This window comes from Pogona vitticeps, chromosome 4 (genome assembly GCF_051106095.1).
Source record: "Pogona vitticeps strain Pit_001003342236 chromosome 4, PviZW2.1, whole genome shotgun sequence".
In the NCBI taxonomy this organism is placed as follows: domain Eukaryota; kingdom Metazoa; phylum Chordata; class Lepidosauria; order Squamata; family Agamidae; genus Pogona; species Pogona vitticeps.
The window spans coordinates 181,110,589-181,131,389 of NC_135786.1; the positions used below are offsets into that span (position 1 = coordinate 181,110,589).

General features: G+C 41.8%; 1 long non-coding RNA gene across 1 annotated transcript in view; it reads left to right on the forward strand.

Moving 5' to 3' along the window:
• LOC110078889 (uncharacterized) overlaps positions 1-20,801 on the forward strand; it is a 56,285-nt gene that overhangs the window by 8,791 nt on the left and 26,693 nt on the right. Inside the window, exon 2 of the long non-coding RNA XR_002300520.3 lies at positions 20,085-20,141. This is a non-coding gene — a long non-coding RNA (uncharacterized LOC110078889). The remainder of the gene's footprint in view (positions 1-20,084; positions 20,142-20,801) is intronic.

Consider the following 20,801-nt stretch of genomic DNA (forward strand, 5'->3'; position numbering starts at 1 on the left):
GCCTTTGGTTGCACCTGGAACTCTGCATGCACAGGACAGGGCTCCTGCACAGTGCTCCAATTCCAGGAAATGTTGGTAAGAGGTGTTCATAGAATCACAGAATCATGAAATTGGAAGGGACCTGTAAGGCCATGAAGTCTAACCCCCTGCTCGCTGCAAAATACAAATCAAAGGATATCTGCCAGGTGGTTGTCTAAGTTTTTCTTGAATGCCTCCAGTGCTGGAGCACGCACCACCTCTCAAGGTAATTGGTTCCACTGTTGTACTGCTCTAAGAGTTAGGTTGTTTTTCCTGATATTCAACTGAAATTTGGCTTCCTGTAACTTGAGCCCATTATTGCATGTCCTGCACTCTGGGATAATCAAGAACAGATCTTGCCTCTCTTCTGTATGACAGCCTTAGAATTTGAAAAGTGTTATATCATCTCTCTGTCTTCTTTTCTCAAAGCTAAACATGCCCAGTTCTTTCAGTCTTTTCTCATGAAGCTTGGTTTCCAGCCCCCTGATCATCCTTGTTGCCCTCCTCTGAACATGTTCCAATTTGTCCGCATCCTTCTTAAACTGTGGTGTCCAGAACTGGACAGAAGACTCAAGGTGAGGCCTAACCAGTGCTCAACAGAGGGGAACTAGCACCTTGCAGGATTTGGAAACTATACTTCTTTTATGGGGCTTGAAACAGCATTTGCCTTTTTGGTAGCCACATCACACTGTTGGCTCATATTCAGCTTGTGATCTATGACAATTCCAAGATCTTTCTCGCTTGTAGTTTTGCTATGCTAGGTATCCCGCACCTTGTAACTGTGCACACAGTTAACCTGAAATAGACATATTTGCTAGACATTTTGCTTACTTTGAAGCTCCAGGCAACAGATATCTATAGAACTTGTTAAGAAACAGCCCTGACAAATGCTTTCTGTTTGGGTGAAAAGTGGTTAACTGATGGGATCAGGTTCTGAGATTTCCCCCTGTTTGGAATCTCTTTAAGAATGGTAGGGAGCATAAGAGTGTATCTTATAGACCATCTCAATTGCTGACATTGGTGTAGTTAACTTTCAGACTGCTCTTTGTTATGTAAAGTTTACTATCCTTTTTCCTACAGACAGTAGGAATATCAGGCCATATCCTGACATTGAATCATGGATAGAAAAGTACAATATCCAACGTTCATAGACCTGAGGTTCTCTGACGATAGTTAATTATTGTTATATGCTGTCAAGTTGCCTCCAACTTTCTTTTTCCTACAGGAATTGTCTTTTTGCTTTCTGCTTTGATAATATCTCTGGTTTCACTCAGTAGTCCTTCTGGTTCATAGTTAATTGAGTTTAGTAATGCAAATCTGTTCTTTATTCACCTTTAGATTACATTTTGGCACTACAGTTTAGATTACATTTTGGCATTACAGTTCTTTCAATGTCCTTTTTCAGCTTTACTCTAATGTTGGATATTAACAGCTCATTATCAGTATCGCAATCCACTCCTTGTCTTGTTTCGGCTGAGAGAATACAGCTTCTCCGCCAGTGTAACTTTCAGTTATTGCTGCTGCCCATAGCTGCCTCAAAGACGTTACATGCGGATAGGATTACTGTTGTCTCTTAAGATGCTCTGTTGCAGTAGTTAAAAGAACAAAATCCCAATGGAAAGTAGATATAAATTGTAGCAAAGGGTCCTCCAGGAGGTTATGGGCTCAGCACCTGCATCTTTTGACATGCAACTCCATGAAGCCCATATTGACTTCATGATGCTCAGTTAACTAAACTTAAGCAAGCAGATTTGCAACAAGTGAAGGGTACAGGAAAGCTTTGGAGAATTATGCCAGCAACTTTTCATTGTAGCAAGACTGCAACAGAAGAAGAGACAGTGCATGGCTTTCCAAAATAAGGTAGACCTCAGATGCTCTGCTCTGATCCTCAAATCCAGGCATTGTAGACAGGTTCCCAAACTCCCCAGGCATTTTGCTCATAACACTTGGCCCTCAGAGCCTGAATTTGGGACTAATTGGCTCTGTGGAGATCCTCTGTGTCACTTGTATGTAATTGGAAGCCAATAGTGGTTCCACAGAATTTCATGCCTGAGCACTCAGATTGGCAAACGAAGCCTTTATTTATCTTTCAATGGCCAATCACAAAACAAAGCAAGCTAATTTGCAAGATGGGCAGGTGAGAAAGCTTATATTACGACAATCAGGGCTGTATCTTTCAGGGCTCAAGGAATGTGTGCTTCTAATGCATGTTATTATTCATGTGAGACTGCAAGTTGTGCCAATGGAAGACAATGGAAGTTTTTCCCAGTAGACCACATGGCAGAAGTAGAACTTGCTGCTTGCTTCTTGGTATTGTGCATGCACAATACAGAACAGTCTGGCTGAAATCAGAAGAGCGACACCCACTCACTTCCATCCCTATGACTTCATTCTCAGGCCTTTTTAACATACCTTTGTGGGATAGGGGAGCTGCGTGAGAGATTAATTGTAATTTGTAATATCTGCAGGTGTCTGATCAGCCACTTTTAGAAACTTCTCTTTGAAAATGACAGGTTAAACAATGACCCTGAAAGAAAGTTATTTGCTCAGATAATATTTCACATTCTGTCAAGGCTTCTATGAACATGTTCCTTCTGTTTCAATAAAAGCATATTTTAAGACATCACGGTTCTTTGGAATTGTTAGCATTACAGCAAGGACAAATACATTCCCTGAGAGCGAATAAAAGTGCTAAACCTCTTATGGCAGAACCCGTCACTCACCCACAATGGAATTTTATCTCCTTCTTAAAGAGGCTTCAGTTTTTGCTGTTCACATAAATATAAATCAGCACCCCATCCTAACTCATCCGAAAGAGTCTTTGTTTTGCTTCTCTGAAATGAAATTACATGGCACCCGGCTGAAGAGCCTGGACTAAATGCTTTAGCAAGTAGTGGCAAACTCGAAGTAGCTGGATAATGTCCAGACCTTTGGAAGCTTGCAAGGGTGTGTGTGTTTGTGTTGTGGGGCCAGAATCTGCACTGTGCTATTTTTTTTTTCAGGCAGGTGGGGCCGCTTTTAACAGCATGTGCAGAATTCTTCTTCAACAGCTCTGTTAACAAGAGAGTTAAATCAAAGAGAAGGATAAAAGATCAGCAAGTGAGTGCAAAGTGCACAGGTGACTGTAAAACAGGGATGGAGAATTTTTAGCCTTGAACTCCTGTTAGTTCACCCAGCATGGCCAATATTAAGGGATGATGGGAATTCTAGTCCAAAATATCAGGAGGACTGAATCTTCATACCTGCCACATAGCAAGGGGGCTTTGAATGTAGATGGATGGTTTATCATGGGAGTAGGGCTTTTCTCTCTTTTATTGTTTTCCTTGCCTAGGCCACCTCCACCTCTTCTTCCACCTCCTCCTTCTAGAAAAAAATGGCCTTGCTATATATGTGTCATGTTTCATCTTCCATCTTTGCTGAGCAGAAAAGTTGCCATATTGATCAGATTCACTCTCAAAGTCTAGCCTAAACTGTGGAGCTCTAAATGTGCAAAAGTTTTTTAAAATTTACAAAAGGTTCTGACTGCTAATCAATGGATGCTAATGGCATCCATTAACTCCCAACACAGAGAACCTTTATCCTGAAACAAAAGTAGCAACTTTTCAGTACTAGATTTCTGGGGATGCAGAGTTTGAGAAGGGAGCAATGTAATGCTCATTGAGCCATAAAAGAGCCAACTTGGAAGTGTACCTTTAAATATTTTAGAATCCAGTGCTGTTCTACAAATCTTCTTTCAGAAGTGTGGTTCAAACTGCAGATTGTGGTTCTTCTTCATGGCCTCTGTGAATGCACACAAATGGTTGTTCTGCACCTGTGCTGAATGTCTCGGAGGATTCTAGAGCTAAAAGTAACAATTTAGTGGGACGTTCCCCTGTGGAGCACATGCTCTGCTCACCCAAGATTCCCCTCAGTTCCTTTTTTCCACCATGTTGATCGGATCCCTGAAAAAATAGAGTGTATTTCTTAACAATTTATAGTGACTAGGTTACTACTTCTAATCAACACTTAAAATTATACCTTCTTATTTCCCAGTCAACTAATGAACGTTCCCCTGTGAGTTAGTTCTCTTTTTTTGCCTTTCCCCCATTTGGCTTCCCACCCCCCATCTCTTGAACCATCTCTCCCTATGGTTTCCCACTCTTTATGGCCTCACCAGCTCCGTTTAAAAGGTGTGTTGCCTCTTCAATTAAATTCCTCTATCTGACGGCCACGAACCCTACTTATTCTGTTTGGGCAAGCAGCATCCAACCCATTTTTGTGCAGCCTGTAAAAAAATTAACCAAGCCGGCACTTAAACAGAGGCTCCAAAGGCTCCGGTCTCACTTGTGGGAGACAGCCATGAATCTTCCTGTAGCTTCTGTGGAGACAATGAGGTCCCCAGACCCGTCAGTCGAGCGGCAAACACAATGTCAGTCTGCTCCCGACCTGATGACTCCACCCCCTCGGTCAAAAGAGGTCTCTGATAGGACCAAAACATCCAAGCAAAAGCTGACATCGATATCAAAGACCACAGCTCGAGCCCATGAGACGTCTAAGAAAAAGAAAGAGAAATTGATTACAAAAAAGGCAAATGAATTAAATCAGTCCACATCGAGCCTCGACAATCGACATTACCATCGCCAGTTCTGGAGGAGTCCTCGAGAGAGACTCTAGGATCAACATTGGAAAGGGAGGAAATGCAACTGGTAGCCTATCTCCTCATACAGGCCTTTCAATGACTGAGTTACCATCCAGTCAGGCCTCGGCCCATTCTAGCCCTGCATCAGGGCAGGTGATTGAAATTCAGCTCTCTGAATCTGAGTCTCCTCAACGCTGTTCCCAAAAACATTGGGAGAAGCAGAAGCATATTTCTCCACCTTGATATATGCCTCCATACGGTCAATACTACCACTATCCATATTTTCCACCATACCATCACTTTGACATGTAGGGAGGTTTTCCATACTGTGATCCCTACCATATGGAAGTTTACCAAGGACATTCCTATTACGAGGAGCCAAAGGGTGTGCGATATACACTGCTTTACCAACGGGGATACGCTCAATCACCATCCCCATTGCCACCACACCATCGGCACCATTTCCAAAATATGGTACCAGCTCCTCTGACACCTTCGATCCCTAAACCAACTCGAAAACGTTCAACATCATCACACCAAACTGATGATTCCAAATGCCACAAACATTTTTCTAAAAACCGACAATCTCTTCAGGTCACAACCACATATGTTGTTCACCATTCAACAACAGAACTGGAACCTCATCTTCCTTGGTCTTCCACCCAAACCCAGCTCCCTCCTCTGGTCCTTACCACAACAAGACCCAGAATCACATCATCATCTTCCACATCTTCTGACCAAGAGTTAGGATCTGAAGAATCTGAAGAATTACCATCCAACCTCCCTACACCACCATCAGATGCAATTGACAATCATCCTCCATTTCCCTCAGAGAATTTCAATTCCTACTCCCAGATGATATCCACAATGGCTCAATCCCACGTCGAGGAACCTCCATCACCTGAGGCTGATCTAATCTTTGACAATATCAATCAAGAAAGGACACCTCCACTCAGTCTTACCTTTATTCCATCAATGTTGAAGCTAATTAAGGAAGGATGGGACAAGCCACCTTACACACTACAAATCTCAAGACGAGCTGATAACCTTTATGAGACGCATGGAACAGACACCGAATTTTTGGCCAACCATCCTACTCCCAATTCAATAATTGTGGAGTCCAACAAATCCAGGGCCAGAAATAAGTCTTCAGTGGTCCCTACCAATAAAGAGGGTCAGAAAATTGACATCATCGGTAGAAGAATTTATTTGCTCCAATTATTTCTGCTTAGAGTCGCCAACTATCAAGCAGTGATGGGTGCTTACCAGCACCAACTTTGGAACAAAATTCTCCCAATACTGGAATCTGCATCCGAATCCATCAAAACTGAACTGATTAATGCCCATACTAAAGCAAAACAACAGAGGATTACGGCTAGATATGTTGCAGATGCAGCATCGAAGACCCTAGCATCCTCAATAGCATTGAGCCGACATGCATAGCGAGATCCACCAGTCTGTCCGATGATGCTAAGTTAAGGATAGAAGGTCTTCCTTTTGACGGCTCAGGTCTCTTTAATCAAAAACAAACTGTGGAAAACCTTCATAAAATACGGAAAATGGCAAGACCATACACAAATCAATGATCCTTTCGATACCAACGACCCCAATACTAACAGTCTCAATTTCATCCACAGTCATTTCAACAGCAATCATACCAGAGATTCCAGCCATATAGACAGTTCAGATCACAACCAGTTGACAGGCCATTTCAATGCCCACCACCATCAACGTCATCCTTCCAAAATCGAAATCAGTCCAATCGATGCCAACCCCAGAAAAAGGATAAGCCATATCAGCAATACTCATAAATCTCATACACCACTAAACCATTTTCAATACCCATTTCAAACCAGATTAAAACCATTTTTTCGTTTTTCGTAATATATCACTAATGATCAATGGGTCCTTTTTATTATTAAATTGGGCTATTTCATTGAATTTGGATCCCTTCCACCCATAGAAATAATCAGATCTACCCCATATTCTGTAGCCCTTCAAGAAGTCTCATCCTTCAAAAGCATGCTGTAATTGAAGTCCCACCATCTGATCTGTACAATGGTTTCTATTCGAAATATTTCCCGGTAGCTAAGAAAGATGGAGGCCTCTGTCTGATCCTTGATCTTAGGCACCTTAACAAATTCATTCAACCCGAAAGATTTAGAATGTTGACCCTCAACACTATTATCCCTCTAATTTCACAGGGAGACTGGTTTGTTGTGATTGATCTACAGGACACATATTTCGATCCATCCACCTCATGAAAAATTTCTTAGATTCCAATTCGACAGTATCGTGTACCAATTCTGTTCCCTATCATTCAGACTTTCCATGGCGCCAAGGACTTCATGAAGTACATGACACCAGTTGCAGCGTATCTCCACCTTCAGGGTATAAACATCTACACATACATAGACGACTGGCTGATAGTTGAGATGTCGTACCAAAATGCCATGAGAGCTACAACAATCACGCTCAACACACTTCAAAGATTCAGACTCAAGGTAAACTATACAAAATCTCATCTCGAACCAACACAGACAGTCACCTACATCAGAGCCCTTTTCGACTCCATACAAGCCAGGACTTTCATTCCCTGGGAACGAATTACAAAGTTAAAGATGGCAATTTGCTCCTTTCAACCTCGAGCTTCCATTCTTGGGCTCATGCCATCGGTAATCCAGCATGCCCAACTCAAAATGAGGTCACTCCAATCATGGTACCTGTCACTATTGAACCCGATGACAGACCACCCATTCATGAAATTGACAGTGACTCCAGAGTTAGCCATTCAACTCACTTGGTGGACATCAATGTCAAACCTCCATGTCGGATGGCCGTTCCTGCTCTTCTAACCAATGGTACAGGTCACCACCGATGCCAGTCCATCTGACTGGGGTACACTTTGCCTTCATCACAGAATCCACGGCCTATGGACGAGACAAGAACAATCATTCCACATCAATCATCTTGAGCTCTTAGCGATCATCAGAGCTTTCCATGCCTTTCTTCCAATCATCAAGGGTCAAGTGGTGCAACTAGCAATGGACAATACAACCACCCTATATTATGTAAACAAACAGAACACATTCTTTATTCCTCCTGTACCTAGCCATCGACCTGTGGGAATGGTGTTATAAGCATCACATCTTCCCTATTGCAGTACACATTCCATGGACGACAACATTACCACTCATCCAACGGACAATTATCCGCCTTCGACACTTCCAATCGAACGCGATCCTCATAGCTCCATGGTGGCTGAGACAACCATGGTTCACTTACCTCAGGTCGATGTTGATGAACTTGTTCCAACTCCCTCTGGTTCCTGACCTCCTAACACATAACCATGGGATGGTCTACCATCCAGACCTTCCATCATTGCACCTGACAGCTTCAAGGATATTCCCACCTTGAAGCACATCTTGGATTCAGCATGAAAACCATCAACTCAGGTTCTATATGCAAATAAGTGGACCAGACCTTCCTTAATTATACAGAAATAAATAACTTACCTGCAGTACATGTCTCCTTGGAGACACTACTAACCTTCTTACTCTATCTCTTTGAATTTGGACTCTCTCATTCCACTTTAAAAGTCTATATATCAGCCATTGTTGCCCATCAACCACATAACTCTGGGTCAGCAAAACTTTTTTCTCACCCTACGATTAAAAAAATTCCTCAAGGGACTCAATAACATCCGTCCACCACGCCAACATATTATTCCCCTATGGTCACTGCAAGTTGTCCTTGATGCTCTCATGCACCCACCATTCGAACCAATGGCCTGTTCAAATCTTAAGTTACTTTCTCTAAATATATCCTTTCTGGTGACTATAACATCTGCTAAAAGAGCCAGTGAGTTTGCTGTTCTTCATTCTGATCCACCCTTTATCCAGTTTCATCTAGACAAGGTGACTATGTATTTTGATGTCTCTTTTCTGCCCAAGATTGGATCAGAATTTCATCTAAATCAACCAATTATATTACCATCATTTCCCCATCACCATCAACCTCTCTAGAGCACATGCTAGACATTCTCTTGCAGTTTATATTGACAGAACTAAGGCTTTCAGGAAAACTATCAGACTTTTCATATTTTTCCATGGACCTCACAAGGGAGGCCCAGCCTCATCACAATCCATTTCCAGATGGATAGTCCAAACTATTTCTTTGTCATATGAACTATCAGGCAAACCACCTCGTGATCATTTGAATGCACATCCCACTAGAGTGCTGTCAATATCTACTGCCTTCCAGCATGGAATCAAGATTCCTAACATCTGCCATGTTGCAACATGGTCTACCCCATTGACATTTGTCAGGCATTACCACCTAGATGTGAGAGCACGCAGTGATGCTGGACTTGGCAGAGCTGTATTAGCATCTTTCCTACCGTGACGTCCCACCATCCGGTAATTGAAGCTTGTTAGTCACCCATTTGTGTGCATTCACAGAGGCCACGAAGAAGGAAAAGAGGTTACCTACCTGTAACCATAGTTCTTCTAGTGGTCCTCTGTGAATTCACACATCCCACCCATCCTCCCCTCTGTCAATCACATGCTATATTAAATGGCTCTTCTGCCCAGCGGACAAATTTTAGGAACTGAGGGGAATCTTGGGTGGGTGGAACATGTGCTCCATGGTGGAATGTCCCACTAAATTGTTACTTTTAGCTCTAGAATCTTCTGAATCGTTTCAGCACAGGCGCAGAACAACCCATTTGTGTGAGTTCACAGAGGACCACTAGAAGAACTATGGTTACAGGTAGGTAACCTCTTTTCTCTGGTTTTAAGAACAAAAATAAATATCACCTTTGGCTGTAAGGCCTGTTGAATTTATTTTGACTCACTCCTGGTTAAACATGTCAAGGGTTGGTAGCTTAGAACACTGGTTCTTAACCTTTGTTACTCAGATGTTTTTGGACCGCAACTCCCAGAAGCCTTCACCACCAGCTGTGCTGACCGGGGTTTCTGGTAGTTGCAGTTCAAAAACACCTGAGTAACAAAGGTTAAGAACCACTGCCTTAGAATCCCATGCATATATTACCTTGTGCAAGCTGCACTAAGAGGAGCAGGCTACCCATTCTGACCATGGACACGGCTGTGTCCCAGCCACATGCGGCTAGATCACCAGGCCGTTTAGTCTACCCTAAACTGAGGAGCTCTAAATGTGCATAAGTTTTTTTTTTAATTTATAAAATGTCCTGCCTGGAAATCAAGGTGATAACCTGGCATCCATTAACTGCCAACACAGAGAATCTTGATCTTGAACCAAAAGTAGCAACTTTTCGGTACTAGATTCCTGGGGATGCAGATTTTGAGAAGGGAGAATTCACCCAGTCTTGGCTGGGTGAATTCTCCAGGGCTACAAGATCTCGCACAACTCCTTCCCTCCTGCATCATGTGATCAGTAGACCTCTTTTTCTCAAGCCGTAATACTAGGGTCCTGATGCTGGGCTCAGAGACCATGCTGGCTCCCTTTTGATGCAGCCTTCCCTTACTCCAATCCACTGGACGATCTACTGGTCAAGAATATAACTTATACTCCTGGACATATCTACTGAGAACAGAAGTGGTCTTCCCATAATATTAGACATGTTACAATAATTTCTGTTTTTAGATGGGTATTCTAGATAGGCTATGTTTGCAAATTGCCTCAATGCAGGCCAGTGTACCACATACTTTATTCTTGTAAGATTTGCATTTTATATTGATTATATACACATTGTTTTATATTTTGTTTCTTACTATTTTGGCACACCACTTTGAAAGCAATCTTCAGATGTAAGCAGTTTGCAGATACATAATGAATAATAATCTTCCCAATTAAGTGAAGACTGAAGCCTCGATCTTGAGATTCAATGTTCACTTAAGACTCAGAAATCATGCAAGCCTTTCTTTGTCCAGCCCTCCCACTCCCTTTTTATTTTTATTTATCCTAAAGAGCCTGATTGTCTGTGGTGTATAACCTGCAATTCTGTGGGGTTACAACCATTTGCAGATTTGGAAAGTCCCATTTATATTCCTGCAGCTATTGAAGCAATTTCATATTTGGTAGGCCTTGGACCTTTTGATACTCATTTCTGAGGTGTATATAGATCACTATGAAGATGAGGCTGGCTGCATGTGACAACCAGAACCTTGGCAGAGGATGGGGCTAATTTCCTCAGACTGCAGAGATTAATGATACTCTTTTTTTGGAATACAAAGAAAATCACTTTGGCAGATGAACTTTACAATGACACTGAGGGGAGGGAGAACTCCAGACTCCCATTCATTCACTCTCAGTAGATGAGCTTTCTTTGCCAGCTATTTTGCAGGAGATGGAATGAGCCAAGAGAACCAGTGCCAAGTTCTGTGTGGAGCCAGTGAATACGTGGGAAGGAAGAGAGTGAGAGCAGGCCACGTTTCATGGAAAGAAAGTTAGCTCTTTAAAAAGAAAAATGGGGGAGGGAGAAGATCACTGGCCAACCAGGTCAGACGAAGAGAGTGCATAGCATACAACAGCTTAGCTGCTGTATCTCCCCCAACACTGCCATTAGCTGCAGAGGGGAAAACGTACAGGAACAAATTTTCTTTCTAACCATGGTTGATAGTTTAGAGGAGCGGGGGATGACAATTTCAGTTGTGGAATCAATGTGAAGACAAAGAGTGACCCCATCCTCCTCCATTCCTTGTGACCATGATTCAACTAAGAACTCTTGAAGTTGCTTTTTAAGAAGGGGGGGAGTGTGGCGGAAGGCCCATGTCCCACCTGTCCGTCATGTGGAGTTCTAGAGCTGGAGCCTATGACAGGAGGGCAGAGTCGGACAGTTGGAGACTGAGAGTGAATGAGAGAGGAAGTTTTAAAGGTTTATGAGAGATATTGGAAAGTTGGTGTAGTTGGTTGATGTGTTAAAGAATAGTTAAAGGATAGAAGTATAATAAAATAGATAAGACAGTCATTAGATCTTATTCCAGTGACTGATGTGAAGTAATACAAATAAAGAAATGTGTTTAATATCCAAGTTGAATGAGTGCAACATAATAAAACACCTATGAACCTACTTGTGTGATTCAACAACCCAATAATAAATAATCAGTTATATATGACAACAAGTGTCTATGCAACATTATTGGTAAAGATCCACTGGTGGCAGTTGGTGAAAGGAGAAATAAGCAAGTCGTGTCCAAAGGTAGACCTGGGTTTGAGGGAAAACAAACTAGGGACACTGGGGGTGAGCGACAGGGAGGGAGCATATTGAAATTCCCAGAGGTAGAAAGCTCCAGAGGTAGAAAGCTTGGGAGTTTGGTCTCAAAGCATTTTGTTCAGAAGGAATTTGGTTCCTCTTCAAAGATGCACAACGGACAGTGTAAACAAATCCTAGATGTGGCCATTTTCCAGATGTTTCCTATATACACATTGCAGCCCAGCTGCAAGCAAAATAAAATGGTTAAACCCAGTGTTTGTGCAAGATAACATCTTGACAAACCTATGTTCCAAACCCACATGGGCCAAGATAAAGGGAGTGTAGGGGTGGGCTCCTAGGGAAAGGGTTTCTGAAAGGAAAGGCAGGGTGCACCCTTTGATTCCTGCAAATGTACCAGAGGCCTCTGCTTCTCTGTTTTAGTAAAACAACTAAGGCTGTCAGGGGAGGGAATTCCAAAGGCGAATGAACAGATAGGGAAAGAGTTAAATATCAGCTGTTTCCAATCAGTTTTACATAAAGTGTCTTCCAGGGCTCACAATAGTTTTCAAGACAAACTTAAAGTTGGGAATTCTGTACGCCCCTCATAACATTTAGTTCCACTGTAAATATTTAAGGAGAAGCTCTTTGAAGAAGCTTGCAAACAGGGACAATTTCTTACAAAATAAGAAGCTTATTTAGCTTTTACATGCACAGTGTTTGTTCTTTTATTTAATCAGGGAGGGCCTTGCTCTATTTACACATACTGTCATAGAGCAATAATAGGTAGAAACGCAGTTTTTGAAGAAGTCTAAATATAGGTTTGGGCTGCTGCATTGTCCCACCACCTCCTGGGCATCTACACATACCCAAAATATATGCAGACAAGAAGGGATAAAATGAGAATATGTTGTCCTGTCTATTTCTTAAATGATAAAATCTGAACTTTTAGCTCCACAGTTCTCTAAGTCCCTTTAATGCAGTTAGCATGTGTTGAACAGATGTTGCCTGCTTTGTGGTATACACATAAATGTGAAGCACAAATGAGATCCAGCAAAAAGGGAGAGAAAACTTTAACAAAATCCAGGGCCTTCTTTCAAACCACCCTATGTAAGCCAAAGGTAAAACACAAAGCTCATAACGGGAAGGTCTTGGAGACTGACTAATTTATTCTGATGGCAAAGACAAAGTGATCATGATGACTGAAAATGAAGCTAAGCCAAAAGTACTTATCATATTAAAGTATATTGAATTAAGAATGAGGTAAAAATTAATTCACCATGATAAGAACAAACACTGACTTTACAAATGCAAACTAGATACTAGTTAGCCTGTCATTAGAAGCAGAGCTCCTTTTGCAGGTAAGAGAAGTCTGTTTATCCTATGATTAGCTTGCCTTGCTCTACATCTTGCAAATGATCTTGCTTTTGGTCTTCAGGAAGAAAACAGTGCACTCACTTAATTTGTAAGCCTCGTTGCTCTGTCATGAGGCTTGAAGAAACTGCATGCCTGGAGGGAAAACACTGTAATAGCAGCAAATATTAATTTCCTAAAGGTGTGATTTGAGCCTGAATTTCTTTATTTTTCTTTTGTTTCCTCCCCCCACCCCAATGTATCTTTCAGAATGTAAAAGACACAACAAAAAGGATTGTACAGGTGGGAGCTGTCCTGCTTGGATTATCTTATAAATTCCATGCTGAGAATCTTTCATCTGGGCAAAACTGATAATTTAAAAATTAATATTTGCTTTCAACATGGTCAGTTTTCCTCTGAAAGGAAGTGAAGGGCATGTGTTGATCATTGCTTGTAATTTTTCCACATGGACTCTCTTCTTTCATTGCATGTCTGCAGGGCAACAGTGTAACCTGAGGCAGCTAGGTTCCATAAACCGGAAGCTGGGTTCCATAAACATAGCAACATGATTGGCTGGAGATGTCTTTCGTGGATGACACAAAACACTACATTTGTTCTAACTAAGAATATCCTTTTAACAGAAAAAAGGCAGTGATCTCACCCAGGATGACACTTTTGCTTTTCCTGTTTTCTGAGAAAGATATTATAACTAAGTCATCCTGTGATTATAATGTAATGAGGGAAAATGTAATGTCTATGGCCATGTCCCAGCATTGTTTTTCAAAAATCAGAGCTGGGAAGTAATAACGAAAAAAACAGAAAAATATGAGCATTCAAATTCCCCAGAACTCTTTGTCAGGTTGGGCATTTACAAAATTTGGGCTGAGTTAAGAAACGGACAAGTTCAAGACTTATATAGGCCAGACGTTAAAGACGTAGGAGCTACAACTGGACTAAAATCCTAAATTGGAAACTGGGTTGTAAGAACCAGTTTGAGGTATGATGATACTGCGTCCCCCCTCCTCAGGGTGTAGAGTCAATGGCATTTCTTCATTTTTATAGAAGGCATTCTTCCAATTAAGTAACTGTTGCCTTTTAGGCAAAACACAATATTCCTAGTTAGTTCAGAGCAGCAGCATAGAGAAGGCAAATCCCTCCATTAGGAGCGCTGGAGAGTGTATTTAGCAAGTGCCTTAGGCAGCTGCAATTAATTGAAAGCATGATGTGAGTACAATCAACAAACCAGTTGTGGCTTTATTTCTAGAACTGGAACACAGTCCTGTGCCCATTTGTCATTGCTGAGTGAAACTGCTTCCTCATCTATTTGAAGGATATAATCTTATCAATGTATACTAAGCCTTACCGTCTCTGCATAACATGAGTTGTCATTTTGAGTGTTCTGCTTCTCAGGACACTAGGTGCCATAGCATATGGCACAGGAGCAACAAGACTCATGGACCCAGAACCATAGCTAGAAATTTTGGCATCGGGGCAAATAACACCATGTCACACCCACTTGGTTCTGAGATATTGGTGCCTGAGAAACCAAAGAAACAAAATATGGTACCTCCTTAAAATGAAAAGCTTCTGCTTAAAAAAAAAAAAAAAAAAGGGAACATGAATTGGTCTGAGAGACATTGCCATTTGTTTTCCTGATACTCACCAGCGGATGCACCTCTAGATTTTGGTACCTTGGGGTAAAGCCCCATTGCCCCATCCTAGGTGCGGCCCTGGGTCCAAACAACCCCCTTAGTTGCATGTCTGTCTATAAATTTGTACTTATACATGGGCATATTATCACCCCTGAAAAGAAGGTTATAAACATGCTTTCTGCCTGTTAAGCACAGATTTTATAGTTGTAATTTTGCTTCCAGTTTTATTACACAGCAATTCTAGCTTCTCTGTTCATTCAGTTCCAGCGTTGGTCTTTGCTATAGAGCTGCCTCTGGGAATTGATTTTAACATTTCCACTGGAAAACAATATAAGTACGAAATGGTTTGTAGTAGTTTGGAAGTTATGTTTCTGTCTGTTGCTCCCTCACACCTCTCGATGTGTAAAAGAAAAAGACAGGAGTTGAGTTTATAATGAGTAGGATGCTGTTCAACTGGCCTCTGAATGGCCCAGTAAGCTTCTCTGTTACAGCACAACCTTAGCTGTCTTTAGCAGACGGCTGAGGGACAACTGAACTGGCTCTAAGCCAGCTAAAGCTTTGATGAATCCAAACTCCTCTCAAGGAAGGGGATTGGAAATTACCTAGAACTGCCCTCTGTGAGGAAATTGGATGGGTTATGTCATACTTCACTGGGCTGCTATGGGTGTGTGACACCCGTTCCCCGGGTTGTGAGGTGATGTTAGGAGTGCCGTCTCGCCCTAGAGCCTCCGTGGGCACCCAGACCGCACCCAAGCCGTTTCCACCCCGGATGTTACACCAGGCAGTGGATACCGTTGATTTAGAACGGGGCTTGAAGGGGTTAAGCATAGCTACCCAGACTCCTTTGGTTTGGGCGGGAAGAGGGGCGAGAGATCCTGAGGAGGGGGCTGTGGGAGAAGTCAGTCACCGACAAGCAGGAGAAGGAGGCGGATGGGAATGGGCCTCGATCCAGGACCCCTGGTCAGGCAAGTGGGAACAGGTGTGCATGACTAAACAAGAAGCAGAGGAGAGAAGGAGGAATGAGGCCCGGGTCCGTCCCTCTTACTGGGGAGAAAGAGAGACCCGTGAGTGGCGACGCAAGTTAGCGGAGGAGAAGAAACGGGTAGAGAGGGAAAGAGAGGAGAAGACCCGATGGCATCTGGAGGAGCTGAGGAGGCTGGGGTATCGTCCGGACCCTGGGAACACCTCGGGTCAGCAACAACCTTACCCTGGGGATATACAGGGCTCGAAGAGACGACCCCATTACTAACGATGGAGAGAGAAGACTTCGAACCCGAAGAACCCTCCCAGGTTCAGGCCAGTCCATGGGCATCGAAGTCCAGTAACCCTTTTGACGAAGATTGGGTGCCCCTGTATGAACCGTTACTTCAACAGGAGAAGTTTATCCCCAACCTGATTGACGTTTCTATTCCTTTACCCCAGTTAAATAAAGAAGACAAATTGTTTTGTTCAAATACGTCTACGGCTTTATTTGGGATGGGGGAGGCGAAGAATAGCGGACCCTCACAGGGTGGCCCTTATCTGCATGAGAAAGAAGACTTGTTTTGCTCTGTTCCAGACTGCACCAAGGCCGTACCACAATGAGCCAGAGATATCCCATCCCATTACTAATTCCTTGTTAGCAAACATTCTCATGAGAACTGAAAGGAGAAGTTGAGAGATGAGTTACATTTTGAAGGTGAGGTTACTGGACAAAGGACTTGAACCTGACTGGATAACATCATGTTGGGGGAACAAGAATTTAAGATCCAGCAAGATCCTAGGTTGAGGGCTGCTTTTTGTCAAGCTAGCTATCCTTTCATCGGTCAGCTGCAGATGATGGATTAGGCATAAAGATGCAGTAGCAGAGACTCAGGCATGATTACTTAGCTGGAAAACAGTTTTAGGCAGAAGTAGTTAGCTTTTATTATTTTATGGGGAATGTTTCATAGAGCTCACTTAATTATCTGAATATGCATTACTTATTGTTTTTGTATTGTTTTGGAATCGTACAGTGACTTTTTTGAATTCTTTATATTTTTTCATAAGTTTCATAAATCTTTTTATGTTTTTACCCAAGTGTGATCCTTGCGGGGGGAAAGGAGTTGAGTGTCTAAAGAAGGTGCTTTGGCCAACAGGCTATGTTTACTAAGTTTATTATTTTGGGCAGTCTGCTTTGTCTGTCTGGTCGGTGTGCTAGGTACAAAGTGGACAATCAGGACAGAAGTGTGTCTCAGGTAAAGAGACAGGTGAATACCTAGGTTAGAAGCTTGCTTGTAGTGCTAATTCACGCACCCTCTGGGGCTCACCCAGATTGGGTTTAAAAGGGTGGTGAATATAGTACTACAGAGGCTCTTTTGCCTAGTGAAAAGCCTTAGGAGGGTTCCCTCTTGTGGGCATATCTATGGTATGTGTTGGAGGAGGTTTGGATCTGGTGTAACGTGCACAACCCCAGGGTTTTTTTGTTTTGTTGTTGCTTTGTTGTTGTTGTTGTTGTTGTTGTTGTTGTTGTTTTAGCTATTCTGCCAGCATATCTTAGCTAGTGGAGCAGTTCTGGGGGCAGATGGCTTTTTCAGAACATCTCTGCATTAAGCCAACAGAAATTCATTCATTTCTACCAGTAGAAGGGGCTTGTTACTATTCTTGACTCCATATAAGTGGTGCATGTTTGCACTGGGATTGCCTTGTTACTCATCTGAGGCTGATGGTGGTCTGATCCAGTGTGCATTGTTGCCTGCAAACTTTGTAGAGCCAGGTCCCTTTCCTGAATTACTTTACTAGACTGGGAGGTAAGCTGGTGCAATTCCTGTGGGGAATTCAGAATGCCTAACAATAAAGCTGAAACAAGAAGAGTTTAAGATCTTGTCTCAAAAAGTAAGTAGTTTTTCTAGCTCCAAGGTTCAAAAAATAGTTACTGTTTTAGGTATAATTTAAAAATGTCACTTTCACATTTCTCAAGAGTAACTGAAATGATTACTTTTTTATATTAAAAAATGCAGCACACAACACCTGTGGTGCACAACACAACCTCCTCTTGTTGGTGTTACCATCATCTCAACATCATAAAAGGGCAGAAGATGGCCACTGAGCCAGCAGTTAATGATTCAGTATATCATATCTCCTGTTTGGTGGAGTTGCACCCCTTAAACAATGCAAGTAACAAGAACATTGCAGTTATTTTTCAAATGCAGTAAAGTTAGTTTTCATTAATTTGCAACCATAAAATAATATATTTAATTATACCATAATGTTTGGAAAAAGATGTTATTTCTGCCATTCTCTGCTTTATAAAATAGGATCTTCTCCTGCTAACACAATGACCCCATTCAGGTATGGAGCCTGAAAGTGTATAGCACTGTAAGCCTGCTGCTGACAGTAAGATCTAGGCAAAATTGATCCCAATATGTTCCTACCCTCCCAGAAACATGTCTTTGTGAACCTTTCACTATGAAGGTCTGCAGAGGGGCTTGTGAACACATTCAGCTGAACGCAGTTGCTGTATTTCCATGGTGCTCTGCTAAGGCAGAGCTCCTGATTATGGAAACACCGTAATAATAGCGGAATATGCTTACAAACACCTCGGCAAACGTTTACGGTGAATGTGCAAAGGCCTGCCTCACTTCTGAGTGGCAAGGCTTATATGCCTATGTCTGCCCACACAACAAGTATAGCTATTGGACACCATTTGACATGTTTGAGATACCCAGTGTGGCATAGTGGATAGAGGGGCAGACTGGAAAGGAATTCTAGGAGACTTGGATTTGAATCTTTGCTGAGCCCTGGAAACACACTGAGAATGTGGACTGGGTAAAAATACTCCTCAAATGCCTCACTTTGAAAGCCCTGTTAGGGTCACTATAAGTCAATTTTAACTTGATAGCATATGACAACAATATGTTTTAGGTTTAACACCTGAACAGCGCTTATGAGAGCATACTCAGAAGTTCTCACTCCTGTCCTCTGAAAATGCCAGCCACAGAGACTGACAAAACATTAGGAAGAAAAACCTCAAGAACATGGCCAGACAGCCCGAAAAACCTACAACAACCATAACACAAAATGATTTTTAGAAATCCATGTAGTATATTCTTCCTTATCTGAAAAGTGAAACTTCCCAGTGTCTTTCTTTAATTAACTTAGTTAACTTGCATCAGAAGGGCTCAAAATGCAAAACTGGAGAGTTGAAACACATGATGTGTTTCTTAGGTTATGGAATTGCCTGCCCCCTTGATTCTCCAAATGAGTGTTCTTCAACAGATATACTCTAGCTGGTCAACCTATATACATGGTTTGAATTTGGACACTGACACCTCTAATACAGCACACATATTTGTGGACTGGTATCCACAGACTAGATAATGTGATTATTTTTTTTGTTTTGTTGTTGTTGTTGTTTTACAGTTGTGGTCTGCCAAATGTTGAAAGATATTTGTTTCTCATAGCATGGGATTCCCCACACACCTACCTATCTTGCATTTAGCTTTCTCTCTTTCATCTGCATTATCTGATTGGTTACTGGATGGTAAACACAGGCTTAATTTGAAAAAAGTGATTGCTTAGGCAAATGATTGCTTAGGCAAATTCCCAAAATGCTATCTTGGGAAAGAAAAACAGGTTCTTGCAGGAAATATGCATTCTCATTTAATATCATATTAAAGTTTAAATATGATCACGCAGTGCTATTCTCTACTGACAGGCACTAAAAAGTAGAGTGTAATCCCATTCCCTCCAGTGTTTGAAACAGTAACGTAAGGCCAAACATGGATCTTTGATTTTGTGGGGGGATGAAGGAAAGAAGAGATAAAAAAAGAAGCAGCAAAAATCAGAATCACTCCCAGCTCTGTCAGGAACAATACCACGGCCAAAGATGGATTGCCATTAACACCCTTATATTCCCAGTATCTTTTCAGTGCATGCTGATGGGGAAAGAGGTGTTCTGACCTTTATCATTGATTGTGAGTTCTGAATTAAATTAATGACTGTGAGGAGTTTAATAATATGGTCTTGTGTATGTGGGGTTAATTAAAAAGAGGTTAACATTCAAAGACACAATAGAAGAAACAAAGGAGAAATTGATCTGATTTCAGTCAGTGGGGAAATCATTTCACAGATTTTTTTCCACAGAAGTACGGAGAACTTCTTTAAATAGCCTGCCTTTCAAAGCTTCTGTCCAAACAAGCAAAAGTGTATTTTCCCATGTTGATTCAAGCTATTTTGAATAAGCATTTCAGTTAACACAGTCTTGCAAGAATGAGCAGCTGATGTTAAATTTGTATGTTAAATAACTCTGCAGATGCTGTGGACACTCATGATTTACAAAGAGACAAACAGCCCTGTTTGCTTCTAAGAGGTAACTACAGTTTAAATTTAATACATTTTACAGCAATGATCATGAAAACTATATTGCAAAATTGTTCTGGCTGGTTAGTTATAAATAGCATTTAAGAGCTTTGTATGGTAGGTTTGGCCAAATTACTATCCAACACAATGTGTTTAGTGTGCTTTAGCACTGTGGTAGTATCAGCACTGAAACAGGATACAGTCCTTGATAAAATATTGTTGTAAGTGGTTGTATCAGGTGATCGATGTGAAAGTTGAAGACCAGGCAGTGTTGATGATGCAGATTCACAAAGTATCTACTATACATAGTTGCAGTAGTTTGAGACAAGTGCAAAAGGGCAAATACTAATTCAAATTAAAAATATTTGCTGTGTTTTAAAGTGGAAAAGCAAAGTGTTCTACTTATGTATCACCCCGTAGTGCATAAAGCACTCTCTGGGCGGTTTGCTATTAAATTATGCAGGTTACACATCCTGCCCCCTCCTCCATCAGCAAGCTGGGTACTCAATTTACCCGCCTCAGAAGGATGGAAGGCTGAGTGAACCTTGAGCCAGCTACCTGAGATTGAACCCAGGTCATGAGCAGAAGGTTTGCTGCTGCAGTGCTGCAGATAAACCACGGTGCTCTGAGGCTCCCCTACGTTTTTAAAGCGAAGCCACAGAAGACATAC